Raw genomic sequence first — 13,496 nt, forward strand, 5'->3', positions numbered from 1 at the left:
TAACACCATCCGGTCTTCCACTGGCCGAATTAATGTTGAAAGACCGTAATGTTATTGTGGAATTTATGTATGAGTGATGAACTATTCAATAGGACAAGATTTGTTGTATAACATTAGACACCAAAGGAGATCTTGATACGCCATTCGTATTAAAACGTTTACAGTTTCCCGTGAGAATAGCTTTTGCTATAACAATTAACAAATCACAGGGACAAACATTTGAAAAAGTCGGTTTATTTATTAGGGAGAAAGAAATGATATTCACTCATGGGCAGTTATACGTTGCGTTGTCGCAATGCAAATTCAAACACAGAATCAAAATTCAATGTGATCTTGAAGAAAAGTTAATTCCAAATAATGTTTTAACTGACGTTTTAAAGTAAAAGTGAAAATAATGCATATGTAACAATTCCCATAAAAATAACAATCTCTTTAAATTGTATGTCTGGTTAACCAAACCCGGGAGTGGGTGAGCGAAGTGAGCAGGGGGCACAGCCCCTTAGTATAATCAATAATTAAGGAACTGGGTCATCTGGGACCGAATGAAGATTGCATGAAGACTGCATCCAATTTGTATAATTCTTTGTATTATTTTTATTTGCTGCTATTGGTTGTTATGCAAACAAATTGTCAAGCTTGGGTCACAAAGATGCACAGGAGACTGGAAAAGGGATCAAGTTTCCATGATACAAAATCTTCATTAGTGCAAACACAAGACCTTATTTTGAAGGGGTTTGTCAACAGCAGAAAAAAACACAGGTTGCAGCTGCAAAACGTGGTAGTCCAACTCGCCTCTCCAGGTCAAAAGAACACAAAGTCCAACTCATCAAGCAGGTTGAACAGCTTGGAAGCAGCAACTGGAGCAGACGCAGTCTGAGAGGAAGAGGACAGACAGAAGAGTGAGCTGTTAGGTTGGCCGGAGCTTGGTCTTTCAGATGTTCTAAACCTCATGTAATGGGCATGTTGCATGGTAAACCTGCAGACCTGCAACTAATCCCACAACGGAGGCTGGTAAGAGTGTGTTTGTTTCTCATTGAAATACTGTTTAAGGGGGAGTTTCTGAAGGGCTGCTGTGTTTCTTTGCCATAGGTTTACTGTTTGAGAGAGAGGCAACTGGCAGTTAAGACCATAAGAGCGTGTAATTCTTTATTTATTTGTCACATACATAGTCAGCTGACAACGCTATGCGGGAAGAAAGATGAAGCAGGGGAACTACTGAACTGCACATGACCAATGGTCACCACCGTTAAGGGCAACCGTTAAGGGTAACTAAACAGTGGTGACACTGGTAATAAAATATACTTATTAAGCAAAAAAATATCTCTGTCCAATTATTTATTACTTGCAAAGCTGAGCGCTGATCGATCACTCCTTATCTAGCAGCTGACCCTTAAGGGCACAAAGCAGTGAAGTCCTCTATTCTTGGAAAACGGGGATGAAGTAAAGGAGTGAAAATTAAAGACAGTCACTGTCAGTAAGCAGCATGCCATTAGAGATCCCAAGGGTTGAACGCGTAAAGCACAATAAGGATGCTGAGACCGGTAAGAGGTTACAGTTAGCATGCTAAACAGCAGATTTTCATATGTCTTCCTATCCCAGCGTTCCTCAGACTTTAAGTATTTGCGACCTGAGTTTTCATAACAGTTTTAATCTCGTCCCCCTAACATTTTTTTGAAACCCTAATAAAATTTATTCTTATATTTTTTGCTGCTGATACATCGCTACAAGTTTAAAATTTTCCTACGAATAGCGAAATTACGCCACATATGGCAACATGGGGCGTGCCCCACAGTTTGAGAACCGCTGTCCTATCCCACATTATAAAAGAACCTAAGAGGTTATATTGGTAGCTTTCATGGTAGGTGCATGTCATAGATAATCCAATATAACAATAAGACATAAGCAAATAGATGGAAAGATAGAAAGATGGTGGCACATGCAAACACTGTAGCATCTTCAGGTCTGACAAATTCAGTGCAAAATGTATTAAATGTCTCTGGTTCAGACTGTGCTGCGTATATTATGCTGAGTACCTACCACTGCTTTACAATGCTTTACATCAGTGACCACTGTGAAGGTACAGAAGAGCAGAGGAGTCCTCAGAAAAAGGTTGTGGGACCAACCGGGTCACCCTCGTTTAAAGTTAAAGTCCAAAAATGAGAACTGAAAATAGAGGTTGTAGGCACGAAAACTGAAAAGGGGTGTAATCACTGCCTCACTAGCCTATTTGGCTTCTCTAATGATAAAGCTCTGTTGAGCAGATCAGGTTTGTGGAGGTCTGACATGTGGGGAAACTGCTCCGAGTCTGATGCTATTCCTTCCAGGAAGGAGTGGAGCTTCTGGACGGGGCTCATTTGCCCTCACTGGGTGATATTCTGCCCGATAGGCAAGAGAAAATGAGAATAGCGGGAAGAAGAGACATAGGGAAAAAGTATAAATGAAGCAAAGGTCTGAACCAGGAGAACAAAAACTGCAGAGATTAAAATCTGTAAGAAATCAAACCCAAATTAATGAAATACAAGCACAACAAGGGTGCTGGAATCAGAGTAGTCAGATAAGGAAATGAACCTTGAATGACCCTTTTATGCTGATGAGGAATGACTGACAGGATCACGACCTCTGAAGCCACGCCCCTTACTGGGCAAAAGCTAGCAATTAGCACAGCTGAACTTAAAACAAAATGGTGGCAGAAAACATACCAAATCAAAAATGAGCTTCAAAACAAAGCATTGAAAAAAAAATGATTTTATCAGATTCCTCAGCGTCAAAAACCCCTATAACAACATGCAGCTCAATACTAGAGCCAGACAGCAACCTGTCAATAATTTACAAAAAGAACCCAGGATCCCAATAGGTGGTTTCTTGGCACTACAGAGGAGGAAGGAGATAATACAATTATCATGGGCACCCCTCTTTGCCCAGGTGGGGTATTTCAAGATTCAACACAGTCCAGTGGGGGATCCTAATAAGCCCATGTGTGACACCACTTATATAGTACAGTATAGCATAGTCCTTTACTTGCCTTGCTGCTTTGCAGTAAGGAGATTGTGGGTTCGCTTCCCGGGTCCTCCCTGTGTGGATAGTGCTTTGAGTAGTGAGAAAAGCACTATATAAATGTAAAGAATTATTATTATTATTTATGTGTATGCTGCACTGCAGTCCTGGGAAACATTATTATGTATCATTGTATGCTGCAATATGGTGTAAGTATGGTATGGCAATAAAGCCTCTTGACCTGACAGATCCTGGGAGTGGTGTGCTCGCGTAATGATGCCCACCAGCAAAGGTTGTACAACTAAATGACACCTGCAGTGCGGTTATTAACATGTCCATCCATGCCTTAAGACGTTGGCTGATGATTCGCTCCTAAACATAAAAACAGATGAAGTCAGGTCTCTAATATTTTGTGTTTTTTTTGATGCGTATGAGATGTTTTCCCCCACCTCTGCTATCAAATCACAGAGAGCCATGCGGCCTAAATTGTTTGTAAATAAAGGTGAAGTAAAAACAGAGAAGTGAAAGTTTGGAAAGGTCAATGGAGGAGAGTGCAGTGAGTATACTGTACAGCACACACTGTGTGAGCAGAGCGTCGGCACAAATCTGCCACCCTGAATGTTACGCATCACATTTCTGCTGTTTAATGGACCACTTTCATGGATATCGCTTGTGATCTTTGGGAGATAATTCAGGTTATTAACATGACACTGCCAATTGTAAGTCTTCATTTTTATGTTGCACTGCACTTTTTTGTGTTACGTTGATTTGTATTCTTATGTGCTTTGAATAATATCTGCTGATAGGGTCCTTTAGAAAGGTGCAATACTTTATGAGGACGTACTAAATGAACTTCATTACTGCTGTTCTGTCCATCACTGTGTTGGATTCTCATTAATTGTGGTTTAGTTTATCTTATACTATGCTGAGTGCTATTTTTTACATTGAATTTAATTGCTATTTGACTTTATATAATACCTACCTAAAGGAAAACTGTCTCTGCTCAAAGGTTGATCTTTGATGACTCAAGTGCCTTCAGCATGGGAAAGGCACTATATAAATAAAATGTATTATTATTATTATTATTATTACTAGGGGGGCAAGCCCCCCTGGCACCTTCAGCACCCAACACCCCTTGACACCTTTGGTGCCCAACCCCCAGTTGCGGCCAGAATATTAGTAAAAGCTGTAAATGTACAAAAGAAAAAATATTATTTATTGGAGTCAAAATCACAAAATTCTTTATATCTGTAAAAGAAAAATTAATTATTATTTAATATAGTAAAAATCATGAAATGAGAATATAATATTTACTATCTTACCGATTGGAGTATTCCAGTTAAACTGAGGTCCACTATGCTCGATGAGTATTTATAAGAGACTAAATAAACGATCCATTCATTTTAACGGACAAAAAAAACACGACTTTCTTGATATTTTAGTTGATAATTTAAAAATAGAATAAGAATCTGAAAATCTAACAACATCACATTAATGTTCGATCAATTCTGAAAAGAATGATACCAAACACATATACAGTGTATGTAGGTTTAAAAATAAGCCCGATTTAAAGCATGACAAAAAACGTGACATAAAAACGTGACATAAAATCGTTGCACAAAATCGTTGCACTTTTAGGCTTAGGATTTTATATATATATATATATAAAGAGAGAGAGAGAGAGAGTAGATTATTATAAGATTCTCATTCACGTTTCATTTAAGAATAAACTTTGTCACAGATGTTTCTCCCAAAATTGCTTAGGAGAAATATGTTTAGGCAAAAATGAGACATGAGATTCAACTGAGATTAAAAGGAGTCAAAATTGAGAATTTGGTATGTAAAGCATGTGAGATCTCTCGTTAGTCTTGTTTAAATCTCTTTCAAGACTACATATCTTTTACTATTATTGCTGTGATGCCTTTATCCAAGATGTCTTACAACACTTGAGATAAGATCAGTTACATTTGTTTTGTTTTTCCAATTGGAGCCCAGGCACGCAAAGTGACTTGCTGATGGTCACATAGATAGCTAGATAGATACTTTATTAATCCCAAGGGGAAATTCACAAATTCACATGGTGTCAGTAGTGGGATTTGAACTCACAACCTCAGGATTTGAAGTCCAAAGCCTAAACCAATCTGCCACACTGCTTGCCTTTTCTTCCAGAATGAGTGTAATGTAACTGGAACACAGCAATATAATCTGAGGGACTAATGGTATTATTCCAAAGCAAGGATTACAGTTTTATTGCCACAAACAACTGTCCATACATTTCACCATATATTACTGAGAAAACAATGCAAATACTTACAAAGTGCAAAAAAAAAACCCAAAATGTGAAACTTGAAAAATCTGAACCCATCCATTGCTGGGATTTCTGCTGAGGAGATACTTGTTAATATCGGGGTATTTTTTCTCAGGAGAAACATCTGAGAAGCAGGGGACAAAAGAACATCTCCATTTTATTTCTTTCTGATCTAATTGTTGTCTAGGAAAAACCAAAAAGATATCACGGAGATCTCTTTTTTGATTTTTCATTCCTGTGATTATTGAATGGTCTTTGTTTAAGGTGCAATAAGCATTTTGGTTATGCCCTTCTACTCATTAACGCTAATTGTCTGCTCTGCCAAACAGCTAATTGTTTATAGCACGGAGGTTAAGTGGTTCATTTGTCGTCTGGCCTGACACTGCAATGGCCAAGATGTCCAAATCTCAACCAAGCTGCCAGGGTTCCGATTAATTGTGCTACTTGTGCTGATCCCAGTTATCAGAAAGCTGTGGAAAATCAAGTAAGGTTGTTTTTGTTGAATTTGGACAATGAGGGACGACATGAAAGCTGTTGTTTGGTGATTCCACCAGTGCTTTGGATAACCAGAAGAGAGTTTCCTATTGATGGTGCCTCCTGGAAGTAGAAAATATAAAAATGTGAAAAGGTGCTAAATTAGGCAGTTCTGGAGACAACCTGGCAATTAATAGGTGTACCTAATAAAGTGGACACTGGGTGTAGTGTAAAGATGAATTACTTTTTAAATGTGTCTCATGACTTCTAAAATAAGCCATGTTATCTTGCATTGCTTTTTAGTTTAGTGATTTTCCAAGTGTCTTTTTATGGTTTTCATATCCAGGGGTAGGTTTTTAGTCGGGTTGGTGTCTGCATTGTGCCCCAGGCTCCCCACAGCCATACTCTGGATAAGCAGATTTCAGAAAATGCAGGGTGGAGGTCTTGATATAAAATGATATAAAATGTTGAAATTCGGCGTTGAAAAACTTTGATTTTGTCTTATACTTCTTTTAGTAAATGAGAGAAAAAGGAAGGTAGATAGATAGATAGATACTTTATTAATCCCAATGGGAAATTCACATTCTTCAGCAGCAGCATACTGATACAATAAATAATATTAAATTAAAGAATGATAATAATGCAGGTGAAAAACAGAAAAACAGACAATAACTTTGTATGTACAGTATGAATCTTGTACTCATTATTTTTTTTGTAAGACCATGCCACCGATGGCCTTAAAAAAGGCAGCATGATGTGGTGAGTAACCAAACACACCTTTGGTAACATTACAACATTCCCTGAGGTTTGCCACTTTCTTTCACTTCAGTATGACCTTCTTTTTAAGGACTTTCCATTTTTGCACACAAAAGAAGATAAACGATTACAATGAAAAGTTCTGAAAGTTCCGAAAATGGTCTGACAGTTCTGAAATGTCATTATATAAAAGGGTGAGCTCCTTGGCCCTTTCAAATCTACCTGTCCGTCTTCTGCATTTATTTATACCTGCTCTGGCACACAGGGAGTCAGGACATATCCCAACAGCCAGCCCATTTTAAACCACCCGTACTTCTAACCCACCTTTTTAATCTAACGGTTTTTATGGGGGTACCAACATTAGCCTTAGCAACATCAGGTGCAGGTTAAAGAACCAATCCCAGAAGGGTGGCCTGTCCATCAGTGGTCACACTCCGTCATGCACTTAAGCTCACCCAGACTGGGCTGGTTTGGAGCTGCCCACCCCCATAACAGCTGATCTTTGGACTATACAAGAAGATTACAGAACCTTCAGAATGTATTCAGGTCCCTTCACTTTATGTTGCACCCTTCTGCTAAGACCATTTAAATTAATTTTTTCCCAACATCAAGCAACACTCAATATCCCCAAAGCAAAAACAAGCAATTTTAACAAATTTATTAAAAATAAAAAAATGAAATATTCCATTGACAAAATTACTCGGGACCTTCACTCAGTACTCATTTGAAGCCCCTTTGGCAGCGAATACCAATCTTCTTAGATTTGACATGAAAAATTTTAAACTCCTGGATTTGGGGATCTTCTGCCCTTCTTCTCTGCAGATCCTCTCAAACTCTGTCAGGTTGCATGAAGACTGTCTGTGGAAAGCTATTTTCAGGTCACACCAGAGCCACTGGGCCACTCAAGTATGCTAACCAAGTTGTCCCTAAGATAGGGGTTCTCAAACTCAGTCCTGGGGACCCTCTGTGACTGCAGGCTTTTGTTCCAACCAAATTCACAATCGGTGATAATACTTGATCTCATTTACCGTATATACTCCTGTTTAAGTTCTCCCTCGGTTAAGTCGGGGCTTGATGTTACCGTATAATTTCATAATGTCGGTCGTATATGTCGGATGTGGAAAACTCATGCTGTTGGTCCAAGAGATGGTGATATGCTAACGCCCACCTGAGAGAGTAACTATGGGACATACGGCCTTTTTATTTCTATGTATTGTGCCTACGTGACCACACGGTGATACCCAAACTATTCCAAAGCAACATTTACACTGATTTGTGTTTTTTGTATCTCACACCCTCAAACACCTTTATCGTAAGAGCATCCCTTATCTACGTTGGAGCGTTCAATCAGAAGAAAATATGAAGTTGGTTTTAAATTACACATCGTTAATGTAGCGAAAGAAATTGGTAACTGCACTGCTGCAACAAAATTCGATGTGTCTGAGAAACTGGTGAGAAATTGGAGGAGGCAAGAAGATGCAAGACAAAAAAAAAATCTTAAGTGTCATATTTTTGAACAGGCGTATAAGTCGGGGTCTAATTTTATGATCGATTTTTCAGGTTTCAAGACCCGACTTATACGTGAGTATATACGGTAATTAGCTGGTCTTTTTTTTTCTTTTCTCTTATTCTAAATTCAGAAAAGCACAATAGTATGATTTTTACATTTATAAAATAATTAGAAGCATTTCTATTTTTTAAATATCTTTAAATGCTTAACTCATTTTCTTCTTTTATTTTAGCCTTTTTTTGTGTAGTTTGCTTCTTTCATTGAATCCTAATAAAGACAAAAAGCAGACACCTGGGAAAATAACTGAATGATTAGTAAATAATGGTTTAAATAACCTGTAAATGAACAATGAAAATATTGTTAAAAAGTAAACAATACATTTCCAATATAACTGCTTTAGTATATTTTAATAAAAATTTACCTTAGTTATCTTAGTTTCGTAATTTTTATCTTGACTCCAAAACACAGAAAACTGGGTAATAACAGATCACTTTATTAGGCTAGAAATCCATAAGTTGCTTGAAACAAAAACCTGCAGCCACAGGGGTTCCCCAGGACTGAGATTGAGAACCACTGCCCTGACACTCTTGTGTTGTCTTTGCTTTGTGCTTAGGCTCATGGTCCTGTTGAAAGATGAACCTTCTGACCTTTCTGAGGTCAAGAGTGCTCTGGAGCAGATTTCTATTAAGGATATCTGTATACTTTTCTCTATTCAGCTTTCCCTCAACCCTGATTAGTCTCCCAGTCCTGATAATGCTACCACCATGCCTCATCGTTGAAATGGGATTGTGCCGGAGATGAGTGCTGCCTGGTTTCCTCCAGACATGATGCTTAGAATTTAGGCCAAATGGTTTAAACTTGGCCTCCTTAGGCCAAGAGAGCTTCACCTTCTGCCTCACTATGGATCAGTATAGTGACATAATTGTGCTTGCTGCCCCAATCCGTCTGTCAATCACACCATCTTTTTCCCGTCACTTGTGAACAAGATCCCAAGGTATTTAACTCTTTTAGGGTGGATGTCAACTTTTGTCAGCATGAGGGGTTGAGATCAGTAAGCAACTGCAAATGGTGACAAAACTCGCCATTACATTTTAGTTCGACTCTCTTTGCTAGACGGAAAGTTAGTTTTGTTGGTTTGGCCGAGATTCCCATGGAGTAGTGAAGAGCAAACAATGACAAAAATGGCATCGAAGTGAATGCACAAAGCACTACTCTGCGGACGACGTTTTGCATATTATCGCTGAATTGGACTCTGGCCTGTAGGACTCGGATGCTGATGCAAGTGGTCTGGAGATTGAGATCGAAAACAAAAGTGAGGTACCGGCATCAGCTGATTGATCTCCAGCTAATCGTGGTGCTGAACACGTTTGTGTAGATGAAGACTGCCACTCATAAAGACACGAGTTTACAAACCAGATTGCGGTGCGCTGTGACCGTGACTGCTGCTGTCGTCCCCGCTCCCCCCGTCTCAGTGAAGACAACCTGGCAGCTAGCCTGCCACTCAATCCTGCCAGCCATCATGCCACCCGTGAGCGTCTCAAGCCACAATAGACTGTGAACTGGCGGCCACCGCACCCAGCAACTGATATTTCAGGTTGACTTATGTGTGAGACCCTTGCTTTGGGTGCTTTTCAGAAAACTGCATGTTTAGGAACAAATATTCAGCCCTCAAAGAGTTAAACTCCTCCATTTGAGACTGTAGCTCACCTCCCACTCAATGAGGACAGTCCACCATTTTCCTGCTGGGGACCATGACCTCATATTTGGAGGTGCTGATCCTCTTAACTGCTGCTTCACACTCTGACACAAACTGTCCCAATGCATGCTGGAGTTCTCAGCCTGATGAAGCCAAAAGGACCACATCATCTGCAAAAATCAGTGATGCAATTCTAAGACCACCAAACTGGATTCCGACCCTTCCCTGACTGCTCCTTGATATCCTGTCCATGAAAACCACAGATAGGACTGGAGGCAAAGCACAACCCGGGTGGAGTCCCACACACTCACTGGAAGCGGTGCTGATGTATTTCCGCGTTTGCAGACACAGCTCTCACTGGGACTGAATAGCCCTTATTAGGGGACCCAGAACCTTGTATTTTCTCAGCACCCCCCAGAGCATCCCTCGAAAAACATGGGTTGCTCCAAATTTCTTCCATTTAATCATATGAAAAAGTTTGGGAACCCCTCTCAGCCTGCATAATAATTGACTCTTCTTTCAACAAAAAAGATAACAGTGGTCTGTCTTTCATTTCCTATGAACATCTGAGTACTGCTGTGTTTTTTGAACAAAGATTTTTAGTGAAGCAGTATTTAGTTGTATGAAATTAAATCAAATGTGAAAAACTGGTTGTGCAAAAATGTGGGTCCCCTTATAATTTTGCTGATTTGAATGCCTGTCACTGCTCAATGCTGATTACTCACAACACCAAATTGGTTGGATGAGCTCGTTAGGCCTTGAACTTCATAGACAGGTGTGTCCAGTCATGAGATATAAAGGTATTTAAGGTGGTCAATTACAAGTTGTGCTTTCCTTTGACTCTCCTCTGAAGAGTGACAGCATGGGGTCCTCAAAGCAACTCTCAAAAGATCTGAAAACAAAGATTGTTCAGTCTCCTGGTTTAGGTGAAGGCTACAAAAAGCCATTTCAGAGGTTTAAACTGTCAGTTTCAACTGTAAGGAATGGAATCAGGAAATGGAAGGCCACAGGCACAGTTGGTGTTAAACCCAGCAGGTCTGGCAGGCCAAGAAAAATACAGGAGCGGCATATGCGCAGGATTGTGAGAATGGTGACAGACAACCCACAGATCACCTCCAAAGACCTGCAAGAACATCTTGCTGCAGATGATGTATCTGTACATCGCTCTACAATTCAGCTCAATTTGCACAAAGAACATCTGTTATGGCTGGGTGATGAGAAAGAAGCCCTTTCTGCACTCACTCCACAAACAGAGTCGCTTGTTGTATGCAAATGCTCATTTAGACAAGCCAGATTCATTTTGGAACAAAGTGCAGATGAGTCAAAAATTGAGTTGTTTGGTCATAACAAAAAGTGCTTTGCATGGCAGAAGAACACCGCATTCCAAGAAAAACACCTGCTACCTACTGTCAAATTTGATGGAGGTTCCTTCATGCTGTGGGGCTGTGTGGCTAGTTCAGGGACTGGGGCCCTTGTTAAAGTCGAGGGTCAGATGAATTCAACCCAATATCAACAAATTCTTCAGGATAATGTTCAATATGAATATCATTGAAAATCTCTGGGATGATTTGAAGCAGGCTGTCCATCAAACTGAACTGAACTGTAGAGATTTTGTATGGAAGAATGGTCAGAAATACCTCCATCCAGAATCCAGACACTCATCACAGGCTATAGGAGGACAGCGTCTAGAGGCTGTTAGATTAGCAACAGGAGGCTCAACTAAGTATTGATGTCATATCTCTGTTGGGGTGCCCAAATTTATGCACCTGTCTAATTTTGTTATGATGAATATTTCATATTTTCTGTTAATCCAATAAACTTAATGTCACTGCTGAAATACTACTGTGTCCATAAGGCATGTCATACAGTGCATCCAGAAAGTATTCACAGCACATCACTTTTTCCACATTTTGTTATGTCACAGCCTTATTCCAAAATGGATTAAATTCATTATTTTCCTCTGAATTCTACACACAACACCCCATAATGACAACGTGAAAAAAGTTTACTTGAGATTTTTGCAAATTTATTAAAAATAAAAAAATTGAGAAAGCACATGTCCATAAGTATTCACAGCCTTTGCCATGAAGCTCGAAATTGAGCTCAGGTGCATCCTGTTTCCCCTGATCATCCTTGAACTGTTTCTGCAGCTTCATTGGAGTCCACCTGTGGTAAATTCAGTTGATTGGACATGATTTGGAAAGGCACACACCTGTCTATATAAGGTCCCACAGTTGACAGTTCATGTCAGAGCACAAACCAAGCATGAAGTGAAAGGAATTGCCTGTAGACCTCCGAGACAGGATTGTCTCGAGGCACAAATCTGGGGAAGGTTACAGAAACATTTCTGCTGCTTTGAAGGTCCCAATGAGCACAGTGGCCTCCATCATCCGTAAGTGGAAGAAGTTCAAAACCACCAGGACTCTTCCTAGAGCTGGCCGGCCATCTAAACTCAGCGATCGGGGGAGAAGGGCCTTAGTCAGGGAGGTGACCAAGAACCCGATGGTCACTCTGTCAGAGCTCCAGAGGTCCTCTGTGGAGAGAGAAGAACCTTCCAGAAGGACAACCATCTCTGCAGCAATCCACCAATCAGGCCTGTATGGTAGAGTGGCCAGACAGAAGCCACTCCTTAGTAAAAGGCACATGGCAGCCCGCCTGGAGTTTGCCAAAAGGTCTGAAGGACTCTCAGACCATGAGAAAGAAAATTCTCTGGTCTGATGAGACAAAGATTGAACTCTTTGGTGTGAATGCCAGGCGTCACGTTTGGAGGAAACCTGGCACCATCCCTACAGTGAAGCATGGTGGTGGCAGCATCATGCTGTGCGGATGTTTTTCAGCAGCAGGAACTGGGAGACTAGTCAGGATAAAGGGAAAGATGACTGCAGCAATGTACAGAGACATCCTGGATGAAAACCTGCTCCAGAGTGCTATTGACCTCAGACTGGGGCGACGGTTCATCTTTCAGCAGGACAACGACCCTAAGCACACAGCCAAGATATCAAAGGAGTGGCTTCAGGACAACTCTGTGAATGTCCTTGAGTGGCCCAGCCAGAGCCCAGACTTGAATCCGATTGAACATCTCTGGAGAGATCTTAAAATGGCTGTGCACCGACGCTTCCCATCCAACCTGATGGAGCTTGAGAGGTGCTGCAAAGAGGAATGGGCGAAACTGGCCAAGGATAGGTGTGCCAAGCTTGTGGCATCATATTCAAAAAGACTTGAGGCTGTAATTGCTGCCAAAGGTGCATCAACAAAGTATTTGAGCAAAGGCTGTGAATACTTATGTACATGGGATTTTTAAGTTTTTTTATTTTTAATAAATTTGCAAAAACCTCAAGTAAACTTTTTTCACGTTGTCATTATGGAGTGTTGTGTGTAGAATTCTGAGGAAAAAATGAATTTAATCCATTTTGGAATAAGTCTGTAACATAAGAAAATGTGGAAAAAGTGATGCGCTGTGAATACTTTCCGGACGCACTGTATATTAAAAGGAAGTTGCTACTTTGAAAGCTCAGCCAATGATAAACAAAAATCCAAAGAATTAAGAGGGGTTCCCAAACTTTTTCATATGACTGTAGATGGGAACCTTCAATGCTGTTGATTTTTTTGTAGCCTCCCTTAAATTTGAGCCTCAGTGCAATCCTGTCTCTAAGCTCTGCAGGCAGATCCTTCAGTTTTGTTCCGATTGTCAACAGTGAGACATTCTGTAGACAGGCGGACTCCAAACAAGGTCTGGAGACATCTCCATGATGATCAGC

The 13,496-nt window shown here is 40.3% G+C and overlaps 1 protein-coding gene across 1 annotated transcript in view; it reads left to right on the forward strand.

Moving 5' to 3' along the window:
• Positions 1-3,623: 3,623 nt before the first annotated feature.
• il23r (interleukin 23 receptor) overlaps positions 3,624-13,496 on the forward strand; it is a 197,280-nt gene continuing 187,407 nt past the window's right edge. Inside the window, exon 1 of the mRNA XM_051932709.1 lies at positions 3,624-3,713. The gene's annotated coding sequence lies outside the window, so the exon portion shown is untranslated. The remainder of the gene's footprint in view (positions 3,714-13,496) is intronic.

This window comes from Erpetoichthys calabaricus, chromosome 10 (genome assembly GCF_900747795.2).
Source record: "Erpetoichthys calabaricus chromosome 10, fErpCal1.3, whole genome shotgun sequence".
In the NCBI taxonomy this organism is placed as follows: domain Eukaryota; kingdom Metazoa; phylum Chordata; class Cladistia; order Polypteriformes; family Polypteridae; genus Erpetoichthys; species Erpetoichthys calabaricus.